Source organism: Podarcis bocagei, assembly GCF_964188305.1.
Source record: "Podarcis bocagei genome assembly, chromosome: 1".
NCBI classification, from domain to species: domain Eukaryota; kingdom Metazoa; phylum Chordata; class Lepidosauria; order Squamata; family Lacertidae; genus Podarcis; species Podarcis bocagei.
Window position 1 is genome coordinate 19,900,451 of NC_138125.1, and position 23,239 is coordinate 19,923,689.

Consider the following 23,239-nt stretch of genomic DNA (forward strand, 5'->3'; position numbering starts at 1 on the left):
TATTTTCTAGACTATAATTATAATCAATCTTTCTCCTTCTCTTTTCCTACTAGTTAACTGGGATTAAGATGCCAGATCAAACTGCTGCGTATTAGCAATGTGCAGAGACAACAAGATTTGCCTTCTTATCCGTATCTGTAGCATCTGGAAGCAACCTGATCTGTTTTGAACACACTTGGGCGACATCTTCACTATACAGTCATACCTCGGAAGTAGAACACCTTGCGAGTCAAACATTTCGGCTCCTGAATGCCGCAAACCCAGAAAGTGAGTGTTTGCGAACATTCTATGGAATCCGAACGTCCGACGTGGCTTACGTGGCTTCTGATTGGCTGTAGGAGCTTCTTGCAGCCAATTGAAAGCCATGCCTTGGTTTCTGAACTTCCAGAATGGATTCTGTTCGACCTCTGAGGTACGACTGTACCTTTAAAGCAGTGTAATACCACTCTATTATACCAACCACTCAATATTCTCAATGGAGAGGGTACGTTAAGAAATATGTTTGAATGCTGAATGTATAAATTTTTGTCTTGAGTCAATGGATAAAACAATTGCCATTAGATGTGCTGCTGTATAAGTGTTTAATGGTTCTTGTATTTATATTTGTATTTGTATTTGTAAGAAGAAGAAGAAGTTCTCTATGTCTAAGTCTGCATTCACATGGCTGATGATCCCATTCCCCCAACGTTTCCCTGTTAATTTCACTTTATATTTGAGTTTTGCACAATTTGAAAGCCATTTCTGGAAAACTAATGGGATATAGCACGTGTTTAGTGCTTATTCCCATGTTACGTGATTCCAGAAAATATCTGTTTACAGCCCCATATACCTGTAAAAGTGATGGAATTTGGGGTGATATACTGCTTTCTTACTGTTTTCATGAGTGAACTGAAGCAGTGATGATTCCCAACAACTTCAGTGTTGTGTCAAACCACGGCCACTTGTGTGAATGAAATTTAGCGTGCCATGCTGGTATACCCGGAAAAAAGCCACAATCCCATAATGCAACAGGTGTCACAGTGTGAAAGGAACATTAGGAAATGAGACAGAAGTGGCAGCACTACAATCTGGAAAACCAACCCAATATTAACCACTTCTGAATGCACCTCGAAAGTGGTATGTGTAATGGTGAATTTGGAGTGTGTAAAACAGGAAAAGAGGAATGGATAAGCAGAAAAGACCACATAACCATTAAAACAACAGCACTACAACCCACATTCACAAATATTTGGGGACTCTTACTTGTTTAATATATTCCTAAGTTTTCTATCCGTTTCAAACCACATTATGTCTACAAAGGCAAGCAGGAAGAAAGGAGAGCAATGCATTAAAGCACGATGGCGAATATGGACTAATAGGATAGCTACAGATACCTCACTATTTCCCCTAATAGTTTCTAAAACTCTTTTGCCATCGGAGCACGGTGTAATTGCTAATCCATATGCATCACTGCTGCGTTTACGTCTAAACAGAAGGTAAAATGCATCTACCTTCCACGGCGTATCCTTTTGAATGTCTTAAGCCTGCAAGAAATGCACATGAATAGTAATGTCTTCCCTCAGGATGGTTTTGAACCGGCACTCTTGAGAGGAAACTTACAGCGGAGGAAGCCTGACGTGCCACCCAAGTCTCTTTTAATTAGCGCACACATGTGTCCCCTCTCCATTTCCCCTGTCCCGCTTCAAAGGTATGGTTAAAATGTCTGCCATTTCATTTTAGCATCAGCCCGCGCTCCGTGCTGATGTTCGTCAGGCTAAACTCAAAACACCATTTTCTTTCTCTCTCTTCCCCCCGCCCCTCCGCTTTTTATGCTGTTCCCACATGCAGAGTGGCGCTTTTTGTTGGCTGCTGAAGAACTAAGTGTTTTTTGGCAGTGTGTTGGTCCTGGACCGAAGCCACGCAAGCAACTCTTCCAGAGTCAGAAAGGCCCAGAGGATTAGAGATCAATGGATTTAGTTATCTGGTGAAGTCCCCCTGCCTCTCTGGTGCCATTAATAGGATTTTGCTATTGTGAAAGGCACCTGAACCTTCCCCCTTTGCATGCTAATCTGAGCAAACTGGGGCTTAATGCTGGATTGCTTATTGTCAGCAAGATTATTATTTATTTTCTTACTCTTACTGTATCTCTGGAAAACTTTATTTTACACAGTAGTCCGAGGGATTGAAAATCTCTTGTGCGGCGGGATGGAGAGGCAAGCTTTGTAAACCCGCAAATTCTTTCCCTCCTTGGATTAACATCTGAGCCAGAGAAGAATTGCTGACACTTAATCCCCAAATGCAGTTAGATCAACATGTTGCTTATATGGCTAAAACTGGGGTGGGGAGATAAAAGCCCACACCTAGTGAAGGGACTGTTGCATTTACTAGTTCCTATATTTTTAATGGAACTAAATTACTTCATTAGGATGCATGGGCATGTGTAGAAAGAAGGTGCAAGTGAAAATCTGAGGGTAGGAAGAACCACCCCCCTCGGCAGAGGTTCAATAGGAGGTGGGGTTCTCTCCTTCTAACCTTGGGTATTGCCCTTGAAAACTGAATCAAACCATCCCCAACTCAGTGCAGCAGCATCACCCCAGAGAAAGGAGCTCCAAATTCAGGGTGTGTTCACATTACGGCATAGTGAAATTGTTGTTTTTCTGGGGTGTTTCACAGCTCTCTTTCTCTCTCTCTCTCTCCCCTCTTCCACCAGCTGTTCCCACCAGCTAAGCTTCAGTTGATCAGGGAGTGCTGATGAGGAGGGGTCATATTCTATGGAAAGGTGTTCACACCTTGGCTAGAGACAAATTAGGAAGGGTGTAAGGACTTGGATTAAAAACCCAGCACTGGGTTTGGCCACCTCATGAGAAGAGAAGACTCCTTAGAAAAGACCCTGGTTGATGGTTGGACAGTGTTCTCGAAGCTACATACATGAGTTTGACCAAACTGCGGGAGGCAGTGGAAGACAGGAGTGCCTGGCGTGCTCTGGTCCATGGGGTCATGAAGAGTCGGACACGACTAAACAACAACAAAATTCTTAAACAAAACAGTATTGTAGCCCTTTGTCTTTCGCAAATAAAAAAAAGAAAAGAAAAACTGAACCTCATGTTCAATATATACAGTGCTTTCTCCTTGAAACACTGTGGCAAGGCAGGGCAAGCCAAGATGCCAAGTTCATTCAACTCTATTATTCCCTACTTGCCAGAGGTTCTCAAAGCTTTTCTGTCAATGAGAAAGCAGTATCTTCAAAGTCCCATTAATACAGCTCCATCAAACGAATTACCAAAATATCCCTGCAAAGCTGCAGCCACAATCCCATTCAGAAGTGAATTCATTGCATTCAATGGAGCCTGTTCCCAAGTAAGTGTGCTATAAGGTGCTTAAATTTGTGGTTCTTGTAATACAGTCAGACTGGTGTGATGACAACACTTTTTTTTTTTTTTTAGAAATTTCTGTTTTGTGTTGTAGATTGCAGGAAGACAGAACATGTCTCAGGGTCACATTTTAGATTAATCTTCAGTTTGGATGAATTTGCAGCCATACAATGGCAGCACCAGGAAAAAGAACAATTGGTGGAGTACAGAAGGGGCAAATTATATTTCTAGATGGGCAAGAAAGACAAATAAGAGCACATGTTAATGACAGCAGTTCAGAAATGGGGGGCAAGCTCCTTGTATGGACACTTGCCCTCTTGGATGCCCCCTATGCAGCCATAGCAAAGTTGTCTCTGGGAACGCAAACTAAAAAAGGGCATTTGGGGAAGGCAAGCACACAGAGAGGCAGCTGTTGCACCTCCCCTGCTCACTGCTTCTACCCTCTAGATCACATCACTTTTCAGACGTTTGGCAGAAAGCCTTGTTAGTTTGTCCTTAAATGAAACCACAGCATTCTTTTGGGGAAAGCCTTTCTGGTTACGAAACAAGCATCAAAAACAAACAATTGAATAACTTTAGTTTCTGCAGACTTGCAAATTTGGGTTTCCCAAATGCACTTGGTGGAGGGGGGCAGGGGGGGAATCTATCAGTTGCCAAAGCGAAAGATTACCTAGAATGTTCCTTTTATTGCTGGTCTTCTTCTTAAAGTATGGCAGAGAGGAGATGGTCAACCTTCCGGCTTCCTGTCTTGCTCCTGTTGCGTTTCTCAAGAAGTGAAACTGTGTAGAAAGAAAAAAGAAAAGGAAGGAAGGAGGGAGGGAGGGAGGGAGGGAAGAAAGACTCCTGCACTTGGTCTTATCTATTATGTGTTAATTGAAAACATCTGCAGGTACCCTTTGTTTGTTTTATTCTCAACCTATGTAAGCATAAACCCTCTATTCCATATGGCAAGCATGATTAAATGGTTTAGTTTAGCATTCACTGGCTTCACCCCCGCACCCTCAAAACAGCACTCGTTCTCCATGTCACTGCATACTTAATCCAGCCGCTGCTAAGCAAAGAGATCTAAGCGAAGTGGTTCTAAGGAACAAAGCCAAATGGTGAGCCAGAGTAGGGCAGAGCACAGGAATATGCTACTGCTCTAGCAAGGGAGATGGTAAGAAAGGTGTAGCTAGTGCTGAGTCCACGTTCCTGAGACTTTCTCCTTCTTATGACAGCTCTGAGTAGGTTGGTGAGGTCATCTTCTATCCAATTGAAGGGCAACAGGTGAGGGACTCATAGGACATGTTTGTTCTACATTGCTGGCCACTGAAGAAGAATGAGGCTGTGAATAAGGACTAGATCCACTCACTGAATATTTGAGTTTGGATGCACTGATTGAGGCATGTATAAAACCCACAAGGTACATCATTCAGACTATGTTGGATACATGATCATGTCTGGTGGGGATGGGTAATCAGACCTGGATGGGTTGGGTAGTCTACATAGCAGACTGCATTATTATGATGATGATGATGATGATTAGTAGTAGTAGTACACCACCCAGCTGTCCTGGATGCATCAGGGCCTGAGATCCTATGGGAGACTTCAGATGGTACATGAAGTCCTCTTTGCTTTCCCCACTTGCTTTTGAGAGACAATGTGAGGAAGAGAGGCCCAAAGGGATTCATTTGCAGCCCAAATTTCCAAATCCATTTCAGACCTCGACTGCATACACACTATGCATGTAAAACACATTTCTCCCTCCACCCAAGAAAATCCTGGGAACTATAGGGTCTGGCAGTGGTAGTAGTAGTATTAATAGTAGTAGTAGCAGTAGTAAAATTTTATTTGTATCCCACCCTCAGAGCAGCCAACAGAGCTCAGAGCGGCTAAACAACAAGTAAAAATAGCACAGTGTACATAAAATCACACAGTCAATTAATTAAAATACATTCTAAAATCAATTCAGAATCAAATCAATGGCAACCATTGGGTTAGAGTTCTATGAGGATTTCAGAAGGAGAGAGGGGAGTCAGACTGTGCCTTGGCCAAAGGCCCAGCAGAACAGCCCCGTCTTGCATGCCCTGCGGAACGATATCAAGTCCCGCGGGGCCCTTGTCTCTTGTGACAGAGCATTCCACCAGATTGGGGCCACATCCAAAAAAGCCCTGGCTCTGGTCGAGGCCAGCCTAACCTCCCTGTGGCCCGGAATCTCCAAGATGTTTTTATTTGAAGACCGTAAGGTCCTCCGTGGGACATACCAGGAGAGGCAGTCCCGTAGGTATGAGGGTCCTAGGCCATATAGGGCTTTAAAGGTTAAAACCAGCACCTTAAACCTGATCCTGTACTCCACTGGGAGCCAGTGTAGCTGGTACAGTACCAGGTGAATGAGATCCCGCAGCGAGGACCATGTAAGGAGTCTCGCCACAGCATTCTGCACCCGCTGGAGTTTCTGGGCCAGTCTCAAGGGCAGCCCCATGTGGAGTGAGTTACAATAATCAAGCCTGGAGGTGATCATCGCATAGATCACAGTGGCTAGGTCAGGATGAGAAAGGTAAGGGACCAACTGCTTAGCTTGGCGGAGATAAAATATGCTGCCTTAGTTATAGCTGCAGTAAACTACAAATCCCTTTATTTATTTATTTTTTTAAGTGGAAATGTGCTTCAAATGTATGGTGTGTACACAGCCCTGGACAAAGGTGGGACATTAGAGGTGGGCCATCTTTCCTCGAGAGAGGACCACATTTCCTCATGGGAAATGAGGAAATGGAGGTTGTGGATAGGGCAAGAGTTGGAAATAGGCAAGGAGCAGAGCCAAGGATGAGTGGTTCTACCCCTTCCCTCTCTCTTTCCACCACTACCCCTTGTCTCTTCCACAACCCCATTCCTGCCGCTTCTCCCCTCCTTGCCATCTCCATGAAACTAGACTCTAGGCCCACAAGTTGCGTCCCCTAACCTTCAGCGGCATGGAGCGTGATCCATATGGGCTGTGATCCAAAAGCAATTGCGTGTGGGGTCCAGAAACCCTGTACGCTACTCCCTCATTGCTTAGCCCTGTGTGAAGGAAGGAGGTGCTGGTGGGGGGAATATAATCCCTAATGAGATCCATTTCTAAGAATAGATCAAATGTGACACAGCTGCGACTGATTAAATGTGAAGGGCTTCTTCAATGCGCTAATAAATTACAGCAACTTTCCGGGCATGTTTTTCTTTCTTTTACTCTCTCCCCCGTTCTCTATCTGCGGCGTTTAATTTGGGATATCTGTCAACAGCTCCTTCACGCCAGGCAGCAAATACGGAAACCTTCTCCCCTGTACCTGCTTCTTCCCATCCTCGGTCTGCCTCGCTGCTAGCATTATCTCCAGGCCTGTGTTTGTTAAGTTAATGCAGTCGTACCTGGGTCCTTCCCCTCATTTCAAAGCATGTCTTCCTTCGCTATTCCTTCTAGTAGCACTCCCCAATGGGTTGCTCGTATCAGTCCACAGTGATTGATTTACACACTATATAGACTCGGGAAGCATAAAGATGCATCATGCATAGCTGTGCCTTGGCAAAGAACAGGGACATGCACAAATTAATTCCCATGATATTTATGAGGGACTTCCACATGGAGGGACTGATATATATATATATATCTCCTTAGCAGAGTCAGACTCTATTGGCAGAAAGTACCAGCATAGATGAAAATCTACAAAAGCGTGTGAGGAGTTCGAAAACTCAGGCTGCGATCCATATGCCAAGTCCTTGATCTGATCCTCTGCTCTGAAGGTGCCAGGCCAATCTGCGGCCATGCGTGACTCAGCCAGACCTCCCACAGCCGAGCCTTTTTTTTTTTCTTTTCTGGAAGGTTCTGCCTATGGATTCCTTGGTCTAGCCTTCACTTTCTCCGCCTGGTTCCTATTAACTCTGTGGCTTTTCCGGCTTTCAAGGCAATCCTCTGACTGAAAATTACCGCTGTCCAAGATGGCCTGACTTGCCAGTGGTGCTGGGTGGAAACATGAAAAGAAAGGGAAAAGAAAAAGAGATACTTTTCCAAGCCACTTCTTTCTGAGGGCACGAGAGATGGTTTCACTTTGCTTTTTCATAAAACGTACATTTGTGAAGCTGAAACAGTATCCGAATACCCCCTTCGCCAGTCCTCTCTCAGTTAATTGTGAGGGTTTGGAGGGAAAAAGACGAAGGCTTGTATTCAACACGACATGAGCGGCCTTTCAAAAGCACACCAGGACTTGTCCTTCCTCTCCTTTTCCCACATGCTTCTAAAATCTGCTGCGATGGACCCTCCAAAGCCTCAGGAGCAGATTTTGATGCAATGTGAGGATGGGGGGCCTACAGAGGAGAGGAGGGGTGAGTTCCAGTACACAAGTGGAAGTCTATTGTGCAAATAGAAAGGCAGTGCTGGATACAACACTAATTTGCCACGTGATGATGGATCGGTGCTATTTTTCTAGAAAAAGAGGTACCGGAACTCACCATGAATGCCTCCCTTGTTCTCTTATAATGGAGATGGTGCCCACCTGAGAGGTGCCAGAACTCAGTTCTGGTGAGTTCTGTCTACCTGTCTTTCACCCTAAGGTAACTGGGTGGGACACGACAATTTAAAATACAATATTCAAAACAGTTTAAAACTTGCACTTAAAAATTGCAATGCCAAAAATAAAGAACCCAAGGAGTTTCAGTAAGGTGTGTGTGCTAATTATTTCATATTTAAAGACTCTCTCTGTGTGTGTGTCTGTCTTTGCCCCACATTCCCCACCCACCCCACATTCAGTCTCTTAGGCCAGAGGTTTTCAACCATTTTGAGTCCTCAACTTCTTTGAGCAACTACATTCTTTCTGCAGCACCCCTGTGGGGCTGAGGAGCCCAGTTACATCACCCCTTGCCTGCAGAGCTGGCAGCCCCTCATCCCTTTTCAAACACACTATCCCTTGTGAAGTGTTCCCTCAGCCTCTTCTCTTCTCCCCTCTCCTTGGGACTCCTCTGGGCAGCCACAAGTGCCGCCCCTTGTCTCTGAGCTGCCCCCTCTGCCCCAAAGAGAATTGACTTCTCACACTGCCCCACAGGGGCCTAGGAAGCACCCTCTGGCCTTCCCCAGAGGCACCATTCACCTGCAGAGCTTGTAGCCAGGGCTTCAACGAACAGCTGTGCAAGCGTTTGGGATGCTGAGATGTGAGAGGGCATCAGAGGAGGGAGGGAAGGAAAGAGGCGCACAGGCCAGTGTTGCCCACGGCATCCCTGACCATAATTCAAGGCACCCCAGGGTGCCACAGCACACTGGTTGAAAACCACTGTCTTAGGTTATGTACACACTGAGGGGAAGAAATGCACTTCAAAGGTGTAGGGCGTGTGCAGCCACATGTGGCTAATGCCATCTGTACATAACGCCAAACACCACACAGGAGCCGAAGTAAAGGGTAGTGTGTACACAGCCAAAATCTTTTCCAGATTGTCTACAACTCTACGTGAAACAGGGAGAGTCAGGGTGGGGATGGGGAAGAGGGAGACGTGTCTTCTGAATCAGCTCGGAAAAATTCGGACTGTTCTGAACTTGTGTCCACTGCCAGCTTCCCATGTGTGGGAGGCACATTTTAGTACCCGCAGATCGTCGTCACCACCAACTTCAATCACGTTGCGTTAGCAAAGTAACCCTGAGGAAGATTACCTCAGAATTAAGATGCCCTCTCCAGCCTCCAAAAGCCACACCCGTCACTCACTCCCTGACTGGTTTCACAACACTTTGGGCAGCCGCTTCAGTGAAAAAAAGCTAAACGTATTTATTTTATCTAGGACAAAGCTGCAACTTGCCAGATGCCAACACTCAGTTTATCCTTTGGGAAAGGCAGCCCCTTAAGGAAATACACGAGGCCGCTGTTTTCCTGTCAACAAGCAAGTGATGTACACTCCCTGTTTTGTGATATATTATGTACTCGGTGTATAGAGGCATAAGTCCACTGTCCCCAGAAGTAAATGAATGTCTCTCAGGCCACATTTAAAGGACTCTTGTACCGCTTCAGCAATCATGGCTACCCCGCCGCACAAAGAATCATGGGAACTGTAGTTTGTTAAGGATGCTGAGAGTTGTTAGGAAACCCCTATTCTCCTCACAGAGCTATGATTCCCAGAGTTCCTTGGGAAGGTTGGATTGATTGTTAATATATTCTGGGAATTGGATGGGGGGTATCTAGTCAGGAATGCCATATATGAATCCTGCACTGCACATCTTACAATGAAGAAAGGTGGGGAATAAATGACATCCAAGTTCCCTTCCATTTCCAGAATTCTATGGTTGCCATGTTTCCTGCCTCTGAACCTGAAGTTTCCACGTAATCACTGGTGAGACTTTGGTAGACCTGTTCCCCACTAATTTGTCCGAAGCTTTTTAAAATGCCTTCTTTGATAGTGGCAATAATCCCATGCTGTGAACCAGCAGGGTGTAGTGGTGAGATGTTGGACTAGGACCTGGGAGACCTGGGTTCAAAACCCTGCTCAGTCATGAAGCTCACTGGGTGACCTTGGGCCAGTCACAGTCTCTCAGCCTAAGGTACCTCACATGGTTGTTGTGTGGAGGAAATGGGGAGGGGGAGAAAAATACACCTCTGAAGCTGAAATTTCCTTGTAGCCGTGATCAATAATAGCTTCCTGATCTGGTAAAGCCCCGTGGAAGGAGCTACCTCAAGATTTCCCTCACAGAGCTATGATTTCCAGAGAACAGGGATTGTTATAATTGGAGTGAAACAGCACCCAAAGGGCCAAAGCTTCCTTATGCCTGACTCTAGGGAGAACATCCAGCATGGCAGAAAATTGGAAAGATTCACACTGTTGACGGTTTGCGATCCAGAGAACCCACTTTGCCCTGACATGGTGACATAGCTTTTGCACACAGCACCTTCCAACCATCCTCACAAGGGTCTCTCAACCTTTGGGTGTGTTCACTCATTCACCTGAACACTTGAAGGCTCAAAGGGTGGGCAGGCATGCACCCCACCCTGATCTGGTTCCGGAGCGTTTATACAGTGGTGCCTTGGTTCTCGAACTCAATCCATTCTGGAAGTCCGTTCGACTTCCAAAATGTTTGAAACCAGGACGCGGCTTCTGATTGGCTGACTTGGCCCCGGAAACAATGCCAACAGCCGAAATGGACGTTCGGCTTCCGAATTCGGGTTTGCGGTGTTCGGGAGCTGATTTGTTTGTCAACTAAGCTGTTCGAGAACCAAGGTACTACTAAAAAACAACAACACCCTGGTTGCAGCATGACACCAAAACACTTTAATCTAACCTAAATTTCTGGCATACACTTGAATCCTTCCTGCATAAGAGTGAGCACCCATTTTCTTGTTAACATAACATGGGCAGTAGTGTCAAAGAATGGTGACAATTTTGCCAAGCCTGTTCTTTAAACACGAACACTCTCTGTGTGTATGCTTAAAAATACCAAAAAACTGAAAAGAAGATCAGCAAGTGAGGTTTTTATCTCAGTGCCATGTCCAAAGGCCAGCTGAGTGCCATTTATTCATATCATTGTGGGGAGTGATGAACAGTCATGTGACAGAAGATGTAGCAAGAGAAGCCTTTCCTTATGCTAAACACCTCCAGGGGAAAGCCAAATAATTAGGAAATGGTGCCATAGAGACTGGTCTCAGTAATGTAGATGAAGATATCCTAATGAAAAGTCTGAGATGACTAATTCTGAAGTATCAAATGCATTCATGGAAACTCTCTGACTTGCCAACGTTTCGCAAGCGGGGTGGGGGGTGGGGTGGAGAAAGAAACACATTTTTTGCTCAGTTTTTATAGGGCAAATTGATAACTGGATACCTTTCTTTCTTGACTAAAGTACAAAGTTTATCACACAAAACAAAGCTTTGAAATGCTAGAATGATGTTGATGATGATGATAATCAGTGCTTTTTTAAAAAACGGAAAAAAGGTGTCAGTACACACTATGAAGTTGTTACAGTAAGTGGCACACTTTTAACATTTGAAAAAAGAGGTACTGGTACTGGGTACCTTTAAGTACCCCCAGAAAAAAAAAGCACTGATGATAATTCATCACACTAGTAACAAAGAGACAGTGTAGGAGGAGTGGGGAACCAGATGTTGCTGAACTGCAACTCCCAACATCCCTGGCCATTCACATGGCATTGGGTCAGGGCTAGTTATCCCATAAAACTTCTGATCTGAAGCCTGATACACCATCCCAGCACACCTACTGGGGAATGTTATGGGAGTTGAGAAGCATATGAGGCCCAAAACACCATGCAACTGGAATCCAACCAGTGACCTGAGTTGTGTGGAGCTGGACTCTGTCCACCCTGACCTGGGCCAGGAGCTGTTGCATCTCCTCAAGACCCTTTAAGAGGGTCCCCATTATGTTTAGATCCCACCCAATGTCATTTGTTTCCAAGCTGTGACAAATAGCTCTGTAGGAGACCCCTCACAGTCACTGGCTAACTGCTGAGAAAAAGGCAAAAACTTCCCACTCAAAGGCCAGGTGTGGTCAAGAGTAAAATTCCTTCCCAGCCCTGTAAACCAGTGGCCACCAGCTCCATCAGTGGAAGACTCTAAAATGAAGTGAGAGCTGGGAGAGCTGGGAAATCTAGCCATGAGGCAAGAGGGACCGAGTCGGGCCTTCCCACTCCTCCCCAGAATCTCACCGGGCCATGCAATGGAAGGAAGCCCCACAAGATCCCAGGGAAAATGGATCCCTCCCATGGTCATGGCAGCGACCACCCCGCAAGCTGGCTCCAAATTGGACCCCCCTCTGGGCCAAAGTTTCTCCAAGAGAATCCATGTGCATTTTAGAACTGTGGCAAATCAAGATTCTAACATTAATGAGTACTAATTTCCCCCTACTTCAGATTACTGTCCTCTAAAAGGCAGAGACATCACCTTGCTGACAAAGGCCCATATAGTTAAAGCTATGGTTTTCCCAGTAGTGATGTATGGAAGTGAGAGCTGGACAGTAAAGAAGGCTGATCGCCGAAGAATTGATGCTTTTGAATTATGGTGCTGGAGGAGACTCTTGAGAGTCCCATGGACTGAAAGAAGATCAAACCTATCTGTTCTGAAGGAAATCAGCCCTGAGTGCTCACTGGAAGGACAGATCCTGAAGCTGAGGCTCCAATACTTTGGCCACCTCATGAGAAGAGAAGACTCCCTGGAAATGACCCTGATGTTGGGTAAGATTGAGGGCACAAGGAGAAGGGGACGACAGAGGATGAGATGACTGGACAGTGTTCTCGAAGCTACAAACACGAGTCTGACCAAACTGCGGGAGGCAGTGGAAGACAGGAGTGCCTGGTGTGCTCTGGTCCATGGGGTCACGAAGAGTCGAACATGACTAAACGACTAAACAACAACAACAACAACAATTCTCCCTACTTCAGATTACTGTCCTCTAACCCAGGGACAGTGGCAAGAATAGTGATGGGATGTGGCTGCCACATTCATCTCTGTGACCCCCCCTCCTCGTATTTTTCACCTGTCTCTCACTTCCCTGTAAAGTGCTTTGAACATTCAGATGAGCAACACAAACATTCCCCAAATTTCTGTTAAACTATCATGCAGGTAAGAAACAAAATCTAGCATAGAGTGTAGCAGAAAGAGGCTGGGATGGCTGCCAGGGGCTCCCTCTGGAGGAAAGTGCAAGGACTGCAAATCAAGTGCAAGAAGGATGCGCCGAGTCTGGAAGAACAAATCTGGTCCTGGCCTTTTCTCTTCAGGAGGCGATGGCCCCATTCTGTGATAGATTGACCGGGAGCAGGAAGAAAGCAAGGCACTAGAGTTGGTGAAAGGACAAGAACTTTCCATCCCTCAGCATCAACCACCCTCCGTGAAAATGGATAGGCTTTTAGATAATAAGAATAATGACACCGCAAATCTGTTGGGTAAGATTTGGAAAGTGTTTTTTCTTCTTTTTTAAAGAAAGTTCTTTTGAACACATGTAAACGTGATGTGTGTCGGCAACTGTTTAACTCGCCTCTTTATTAACTTCTACAAATTATATTATGAAATCAGACATCTGTGGCTTCTTAAGAACGTCAAATCAATGCATTGCTTCAAAACAGATAATTGCAGGGAACTGCTCTGCTTCTCGGCTTCTATAGTTTTGATTGTTCCATTTTCAGCCTGAAAATGATCAGACGCTTCAGTTGTTTTAGCAGGTCATTTACATAATACAGGTAGTTTAGGAAACATCACCTGCAGCCCCAAATGGAGTGTTAAGATTCCTGCACTCTGTCGAAAAGGGGAGGTGGGGGGGGGAGAGAGAGGCAGCAAGTCTGTTGAGTCAATGCAAGAAGAAGAAGAGGACACAGACAAGTGTATTGCTTTCATTCCCTGCCCTTTGATCACAAGGACCTACATTTTAATCCATCCCAGGCAGAATCATGGAAAATGTGTTTGATCTGATAGCTGTATCAGCGCTGCTTTAATACTTTTCTCGCCGAGAACCAGGATTGAAGCATCTAGATTTAAAATGTCCTTCTTGTGCCAAGAGAGATTGAATTTGCCAGATTAGGATTTATGAGTACCGGTAACATGTAGCAGGGGTCATCTGATATGGTCACTCCTATATTGTTCCTATGAGAGAGCATCACAGCGGCTTGGAAGCAGGGAGATGGTAGATAGAGCGGGTGCCTCCATATCACTCACACAATTAGGATTTTATTATGAGATGCTTCTATTAGCATCGTGTTAGGGCCAACGTCCTCATACAAAGTCAACCAGCCTATTACGAGCTCTTCCATCATGCATGATCCCTCGCACATCCGCCCATGAACTCCGTGGAAAAATATACGGCCAGACAGATTTTACCTTGAGCGTCTGTCCTCTCCTTAATACTTAGGCATGCAGAGTTTATTCTTTCATTGAGAGGAACGGAAGCGGCATGCAAACAAGGTCGACAAAACAGTCCGTTTGTTAAACATGGAAATGCGCAAGGAGAAGGAGTCAATTTAAGACTCCGCTGTGGAGGGAGGACTAGGCCGAGACAGGATCCTTTGGCACACAAAAACAGTCTTAGCTCTTTCCTTAGACTTTTTTCTCACAACTTCAGATATTCTTAAACTCGATCCATGAAAGGGGCATGGGTATAGCCCCCAACACACCAAAGCCAAAATTCAGGATGCCATCTTCCCGGGTGCCACCTTCCCATTTTGTATCACGAAAGCATGGTGGCCATTTACGTTTCTGAGCACAATTCAAAGTGTTGGTGCTGACCTTTAAAGCCCTAAATGGCCTGGGCCCAGTATACCTAAAGGAGTGTCTCCACCCCTATCATTCAGCACGGAGACTGAGGTCCAGCTCCGAGGGCCTTCTGGCGGTTCCCTCACTGCAAGAAGTGAGGATACAGGGAACCAGGCAGAGGGCCTTCTCGGTAGTGGCGCCCTCCCATCAGATGTCAGGGAGATAAACAACTATCTGACTTTTAGAAGACATCTGAAGGCAGCCCAGTTTAGAGACGTTTTTAATGTCTGATGTTTTATTGCATTTTTAACATTCTGTTGGGAGCCACCCAGAGTGGCTGGGGAAACCAAGCCAGATGGGCGGCATATAAATAAACACATTATTATTATTATTATTATTATTATTATTATTATTATTATTAGGGTTGCTGTCATCCTGCGTGATTCTCCTCCCGCAGAAAAAAGGTAGGAATAGGGGGCACTGCATGGCAATGGTTCATTTCATACCTTCCTGAGAGCAAGCATTGGGAAAGTGCCCTTTGGTCCCCTGGCAGCTACATTATAGGGGGTCGCAGGGGACCATCTTTTCTCTGGTGCTATTGAATACCTACAAGAAGCCATTAGGAGTTTCAGGGTGAGGTGCCATTGCCTGGATGCAGTGGTGAAATGGATGGAGGAAAACCAGCTGAGCTTGAACCTTGGCAAGACAGAGGCATTATGGGGCTACTTGCCCAGCCTGGATGGGGTTGCCCTCTCCCTGAAGGAGCAGGTTCGCAGTGTGGAAGTAGTTCCACATCCAGCTCTGTCACTGCAGGCTCAAGTAGCCTCAGTGGCTAGAACTGCCTTTTACCAAGTGCAGCTAGTTTGACAGGTACAGCCTTTCCTGGACCAGGGAAGCCTTGCCACAGTAGTTCATGCACTGATTCCTTCAAGACAGGACTCTTGCAATGTGGGTTCCCTTCAGTGGCGTAGCGTGGGTTGTCAGCACCCGGGGCAAGGCAAGTAATTTGCGCCCCCTAACCTGTGGATTTGCGCCCCCTAACCCGTGGATTTGCGCCCCCTAACCCTAACCCCCAGATGTTGCGCCTGGTGCGGCTGGCCCCCCCTGCACCCCCACACTACGCCACTGGTTCCCTTGCACATGTTCTGGAAGCTGCAGTTAGTGCAGAATGCCACAGCATGATTGACAGCAGGAGCGAGGCCTTGCCTGCATGTAACACCTGCGCTCAGAGATCCACACTGGTTGCTGATTTGCTATTGGGCCAAGTTCAAGGCGTTACTAAGGGCATGTAAAGCCCTTAAGAATTTGGAACCAGTTTACCTACATGATCACCTTACCCCACTTGACCGCTTCAGTTGGTGGAACTGACACCACTACAGGCATCACATAATACCCATTTGCATTTGTAAGAACTTGGCTGTTTAGTGTGGCAGCACCTGCACTTTGGAACTCCCTGCCTATAGATATCAGGCAAGGCGCCTTCACTGCACTCTTTTCAGCGCCTGCTAAAAATATTCCTGTTTAGACAAGTCTCCCAAATGCTTAGAAAGCTGGGGTGATTTTAATATGTTTTATAGTATTTTAGCTTCGGTATGTTTTAAAGTATGGCTGTGAATTTTTCTCAATTTTCTTGCTTTATCTTTTGGTAAACCACTTTGAGGTTTTTGGGGGTTGTTTTTTTTAAAGCAATCAAGTAGTGTATCAATTTTATGAAAAAAAGAATAAGAAAAATAAATGTGCACTGAATATGCATTAAATGTATAACGTGTGTATCCCTCTGTGGTTATGATGAAACACAGAAAATAACCACCACCAATGTTCTTAATATGTACTGCACTTTGGCAATGTAATATTTACTAAATGAAGGAGTAGCCTTTTAATCTGGCTGGGGATTTTCTGAAACACACAAACACACTGTGAAAATTCTCCCCCACCGTACTCAATACCAAAATGTAAAATTGCATCCTATTCCTGTTTTTTGAACCAACTTACTTATTCTTTACACTTGTAACTATTGACTATAAGCAGTTACAGGAGACTATGTACTAGGTATGCATGTTAAAGGCACAAATCCTTTTGCTCCCAAAAAGGGATTCTTTTGAGTGATGTTGCCTAATTAATTGTGAGATGCTTAAAAAAAAAATAACCATAACAGATGCTCTTAGCATACAACATGTTCTTTTGCATTTTGATCTTTAATATATTGAACAACAGGCTTTAAACCTGTTTGCAAGTCATCCCCCTGCCACCCTGAAATATTTTCCTCCACACACTGAACTCTGAAATTAGGAGTGTTTGCCTTCCTCCTCCATATGCATTCACAATTTGCCATTATTTCATATTTATCTGCCTCTTTTCTATCAACAACTGCAGCACAAGGCTACATATGTCTGCTCAGAAGTAAGTCCCATTGAGTTCAATGAGATTTAGGGCTGATCCATGCTCCTGTTTGTGATTTCTAGGCATGGATCCAATAAGTTCTTCCATCATCACGCCACTTTTCCCGGGAAAACCTGCTGTTTACCACTGAATCAGAACAAACGCCATTCAGGTTTTCTGCAGGTTGATGTTTGTCCTGATTCAGCAGTAAACCACAGTTTTCCCCTGGGGAAAGCGGTGGGACAAAACAAAAAACTAGAAATCCCAAAACAAATGGATGAAATCAAGGGAAGTGTGCACAAACCCTTAATCTCAAAGGGGCATTGGCCTGCAGCCTTACAGCACAGTCCTATGCAAGTCTACTCAGATGTCAGCTTCACTGAGTTCACTGGGATTTGCTCCCATGTGAGTGCATATAGGACTGCAATCAACGGCGAACAGCCCTGCCTCTAATCTGGGTAGTTTCGCTCAGCCAAAAGCCCCTGCAAATGGCTGCCTGCAATCGCTGTGCCGTTCCAGTCTCCCAATTACCATTGTGACACACGTTTGCAAAAGACACACACAGCACTACTAGCTCTGACCGGCACCACCTTAGGCTGGCCAGGACTTGATTTTAATTGTGGGAAATTCCCTTTGGAATGATACTCAGAATTCAAAGCTCCTGGAGAGTGGGAGGCACCAAGGAGCCTCCATACGGCTTCCTGCTATAAAGTAACATTCATAACCCAAGCTCTTAAAATTATTATTATCTTATATAATCCAGCTGCTAGAAGAAACAACAAACGTGATAAAGCTGTATTTGTGCTGTGGGTTAATCCACAGAGCCTAGGACTTGACGATCAGAAGGTCGGTGGTTTGAATCCCCGCAATAGGGTGAGCTCCCATTGCTTGGTCCCTGCTCCTGCCAACCTAGCAGTTTGAAAGCACGTCAAAGTGCAAGTAGATAAATAGGTACCGCTCCGGCAGGAAGGTAAACTGTGTTTCCGTGTGCTGCTCTGGTTCGCCAGAAGTGGCTTAGTCATGCTGGCCACATGACCCGGAAGCTGTACGCTGGCTCCCTCGGCCAATGGAGCGAGATGAGCACCACAACCCCAGAGTCAGCCACGGCTGGGCCTAATGGTCTGGGGTCCCTTTACCTTTACCTTTTTACCCACTGGACAAGATCCAGATTCCATAACCACCTCAAAATGTGGTGATGGCCAGAAACTTAGATGGATTTAAAGGAGAATTAGACAGATCCATGGAGGAGGATTTGTCTATTAGTCATGAAGGCTCCATGAAATCTCCAGGTTCAGAGAAAGTATGAATAACACATGTTGGGGGTCCACACTCAGGTCATTGGACCATATAGATCAGGGCTAGGGACTGGCTGGATGAGGCAGAGTGGGTGGACCCACTCGCCTAAGAGCCCCCCTCCCCAGGGAGGACACAGAAGACAGCAACTTAGCCCCCGGATTGTGGATTTGAGACACTGAGGAGCAATCTGGGGAAGAGACAAGCTGGGAGATGCTACACCCTTGTGCAAATTAATTGAAACAAAGCATGTTTTCTATCTTACTCGTAAGCCTGTACTCAAAACAAACATGAAAAGTCAGTTGATCATTATGGTGTCGGACGCCTGCAGCCAATAGAAGGAATGATGCACTCGCCACAATATATTGAGGTTCTACGAAAGAGAGTTATTCCAGAGCTGGGAAAGAGGTATCCTGACGGTACTGGATTATTGCAGCAGGACCTAGCTCCCTGTCACACATCGAAAGTGGTGAAAAAAATTCTGACAGAGCAGCAAATACAGGTACTTGATTGGCCACGGAATTCCCCCGACGTAAATCCCACTGAGAATTTGTGGACTAAATGCAAAAGTCGCTTCCGTGCTGTAGACTATTTGACTACAGAGAAGCTCATTCAGGCGCTGATTCAAGTGTGGTACAGGGATCCAAAAATCAACAGTGACTGTTCAAAACTAGTAGACTCCATGCCAAACCGTGTTCAAATGCTGCTTAAAAATAGCAGAGGTCATATCCGTTACTAATGTACGTAGATGTGAGTTTTGTACATGTATGTGTGAGTTTTGTACAACAAACTACATTGTTTGTTTCAATTAATTTGCACAAGGGTGTAGAAACAGAGGGCTTGAGTGGTCAGGGGTGGGGGGTCAGGCGAAGGAGGCCCTTCCAGGACAGGGTTCGAGACTGAGAGCCACAGTGTGAGAGCAGACCCAGACAGGGAGGAGTCAGAGATTGCCCTTGCTACACAGCAGCAGGAGAGTCCCTGTCCTGCTGGCTCCTCCTCCTCTGACACCCTGCTTGAGGAGAGTCCTGCACGTTGCTGAGCAATCCGCCCAATCACTTGATGCAGCATTTGTCTTCTTGGGACGGATCCAGAGGGAGACGCTAGAGGGGGAAGGGCAGGGCCAGTGGTCAGTTTCAGCAATGCCTCGAGCTGATTGAGTTGAGTCTGAGTATCTCTGCTGAGTTGTTATTTTCTGTTAATAAAATGAGGTTGCATTCTGTGCCTCCTGTGCTTTCCTGCCCTATGGATGACCTGGGCTTATCTGACAGCTCCTTGACATCAGCACGGTTTGCAATGACTGGTTATGGCTCTATAGAGGTTCAGACAGACGGTGTCTTCCAGCCCAACCTGGAGAAGCAGGGGATTGAACCTGGGACCTTTTGTATGCAAAGTAGCTACCCTACCACTGAGCTATGGCCTTTCCAGTAGGCTCTTCTTACGTCCTTAGATATTTCTACATTGTGAACTCTGACTCTAAAAGCCCCATCAGACAAAGGGTTGGTTCTCTACTTCTGCACTCCTAGCAGCTTGTCCCAACCTAGAAACAGAAGCTAAGATATTTCATTACTCTTATTTTGACTCCTTTGGGTTCTCTTGGATTTCCTCAGATAGTTGGCCTGAGGAACAACCCTGAAACTCACTTTGGGTTTTCACTTTAGGTGAAATTACAGAGGCAACACAAGTTGCCATGGACTGCTGTGACGGATGGAATTCAGTCCAGAAATGTGTGGTTTCATCCATGAGAAAGAGGGTCCCAACAACCGGTAATGTAACTGGACAGCTCCATACCTTGTCCTGTTTCCTGCAATTAATGATGGTGGGAAACAGGACAGTGCAGCTCTGTGGGTCTCCCGTGTTATACGAGACCCCCCATTCCGCCTTGCCAAGGCATCAGGATAAATCTCTTCACTTCACTTCTCCCTTCATTGGATATGAAATTTGAAGGGAATTTGGAGGCTCTTTCTCAGCTAAAACATCTGTATGGATTTTGAAGACACAAAAAATGTTGCTACCATCAGCAAAATTATTAACATGGGTGAGTGAGGAGGAGGAGGGAAGGCCTCACTGAATTATTTCCAAGTGAATTGCTGGAAGTCTGAAGAACGAAAAAGACATTTTGATGAACATCTCATGGTAGGTGTATGTACAAGCCATTCCTATCTCCACCCCACCACAAATGGATGATAAAACAATGCAGGAAAGTGTTGGTGCTGACCTTTAAAGCCCTGAACAGCCTCAGCCTTGTATACCCGAAGGAGCATCTCCACCCCCAGCGTCTATCCCAGACACTGAGGTGCAGCTCCAAGGGCCTTCTGGCAGTTCCCTCACTGTGAGAAGTGAGGTTATAGGAAACCAGGCAGAAATAGTGAAGCTCTTCTTTGTGTGCCTCCTCCATGAGAGGTCCACAGGGTGGCCACACTAGAACGGGTCTTCTCTGCAGTGGCTCCCCGTTTGTGAAATGCTCTCCCCAGGGATGTTTGCCTGGTGCCTTCATTATACACCTTTAGGTGCCGGGCAAAAAGGTTCCTCTTTAACCAGGCCTTTGGTTGATTGACATCCAATGCAATTTTAAAAAGTATTTGACTTTTAAAAGACAACTGAAGGCAGCTCTGTACAGGGAAGTTTTTAATGTTTGAGGTTCTAGTGTATATGCTGGAAGCCACCAGAGTGGCTGGGGCAACTCAGTCAGATGGGTGGGGTACAAATAACAAAATTATTATTTCTATTATTATTAAAGCAGCAGTGGGGAACCTCTGGCCATCCAGATGTTGGATGACAACTCCCACCTTCTCTCACCACTGACCATGTTGGCTGGGGGTGATAGGAGGCAGTGTCCTCCTATCTGGTCCCTCATCCCTGCATTAGAGCAGTGTTTCCCAACCGGTGTTCCGCGGCACACTAGTGTGCCGCGAGACGTTGCCTGGTGTGCCGCGGGAAAAATTAAAAAATTCGAAAGATAGCTTCATATCCGGAGAGGCGGCCTTCAGGCGAGTTTTAATTTTAATTTTCCTTCTCCCACTTAATGCCCCACGCTCGCCCGAGCAGCTTGCAGTCCTCGGTAACCACGGCGACCCGAGGGAGGGGAGGGAACAGGGAAGTCGAGGGCGGCGGCGAGCCGCGATGACGTCAGTGGGCCGCGCCGCCTCGCCCTGGCACGGTGTGAGAGCCCCGGCTAGTGGCGCGAGCTTCGGAATAAGTGGGATCCGCATGCGCGAGACCGAGATCGCGGGTAAGGAGCTCAGCCCTGGGCAGGAGGAAGTGGGGCCGCGCGTGCGGGCCACATCCCCACAGAGAGCGAGCCTCCCCCGGCCCACCACTCCGGGCAGGTCCACTCGCATGAGGGGGCGGCGATGGCGACGGCCGGCAGCTTGCCTGCAATGCCATCCCTCGAGCAGGCGAGGAGCCCGGAGGCTACCAGATGCGAGTCCTCTTTCCCACCCTGCTCGGGAGTCCAGAGCACTTGGTCGCATTCAGGATCTAGAGTGGGGAAGCGGGGCTTGTGTCTGGGCTGGACACATTGGGCTGCCTGTGCCGCTCGACCTGCGGGGAGAAATCAGGGTGGGAGTCACGACCGTGAGGCAGGGCTGCCAAGTGTGGCAGAAGAGGACACGGCCGTCGCACCTGTCCTTAGGTAGGAGCTTCTTCCGTGTCGACCTGCTGCCCTAAAGTCTTGGCTTTTTTCTTGGCTTTTTGGCGGTTGGCACAGAAGGAAGGCAAGGGGGAGGGGGAAAAATTGAAACTTACACTTTCGTGCGTCCCTCCCGGCGTGACGCTGCGCGCTGATGTCACGGGGCTGTAATGGTGGTGTGCCTCGAGATTTTTTTCATGAAACAAGTGTGCCTTTGCCCAAAAAAGGTTGGGAAACACTGCATTAGAGGACACATGTCCGAATCAACTGGTTTGCTGGAGGGTTGGAGCTCTGTTGAACTTCCATGGGTCTGTACTTGCCACTGGCTAGAACAAAAACAAAATAGACGGCAAACTTCCTGTTGATTCTCATGCAAGAAATACTGCTTGGAAGGCAAAGGGAGGTCACAGCTGCCCATCCCACAGAAGTGAATGGGGAATGTTTTATGAACAAGAGCCTTCTTGTTGCATAACGGTGCACACTGAACTCTGGATTGGGGTGTAGGATTATTATGCTTGACTACTACAGTAGCTGGTAGAATCTATGAGAGAAACACAGACACTACACAACACAATGGGCTCTGCTTTTGAGCTCCCTGTCCCACTTCATTGAGAGCCATTGTGGTTTCCCATGCAAACAAGCCTTTTTCGAAATGTGATCATTGCCAATTTATCCGACAGAGTGTAATAGTGATGGAGAATTAATACCGATACAATGAAGCTCATTCTCCCTGCAGTTCACACATACACACGTGTGTGTATAGTGTTGTGGTTTGGTTCTGCTAGAGTGGTGTTCTTAATGTGATCATATTCCAAGTGGCCGTATTAAAATCATATGCAAAGCTCCGAACAAGAACACATTGGGGAAAGAGAGACAAAGGAATGTGTATGTATGTATATATGAATATTTAAGCACAGACTGTACCTGCATATAAAGCATGTACCAAGAAATGAAGATGGTGATATCTTGGTATAAACTGAATACACATGTATGCAGGGGGCCTGTGTAGTGTACTTGGTGTGCCGTGAGGCAGTTTGGTTCAGAAATAAAGACATTTATTCACCCTCACTTTGAGAAAATGCATAAATATGCAGTCATTTTCTTGGCCACGACTACTGCATGCTTGACAGTTATGGTCACCTCATACCAGACCTCACCTAGACCTGGGGCAAAGACAAATCCAGTTTGATTGATTGGGACATTGTGTATTCATCATTAGTCCAGGCTCTGGCAGACAAGACCTGGCAGGTATCTTCTTGTATGCAGACGGCTTTCCTGGTGTGGTCTTGGCTTTTCTGGCAGCTAAGCTGTGAAATTTTATACACTTCTGCGGTGGGGATTAAGGCTATCAAGCCTCCAAGATTTCTCATCTCTCCGACAGCATATGGCAAGTCAACCCTGCTGTAATGTCTCCCTCCTCC

The 23,239-nt window shown here is 46.2% G+C and overlaps 1 long non-coding RNA gene across 3 annotated transcripts in view; it reads right to left on the bottom strand.

The window, feature by feature from the left end:
- LOC308587515 overlaps positions 1-23,239 on the bottom strand; it is a 63,877-nt gene that overhangs the window by 13,464 nt on the left and 27,174 nt on the right. For 2 of the 3 annotated variants that reach the window (XR_014008419.1, XR_014008420.1), the window contains exon 2: positions 4,021-4,129. This is a non-coding gene — a long non-coding RNA (uncharacterized lncRNA). Of the gene's footprint in view, positions 1-4,020; positions 4,130-6,728; positions 7,318-23,239 lie in introns of all 3 variants that reach the window. The other variant, XR_014008421.1, reaches the window with a different exon arrangement.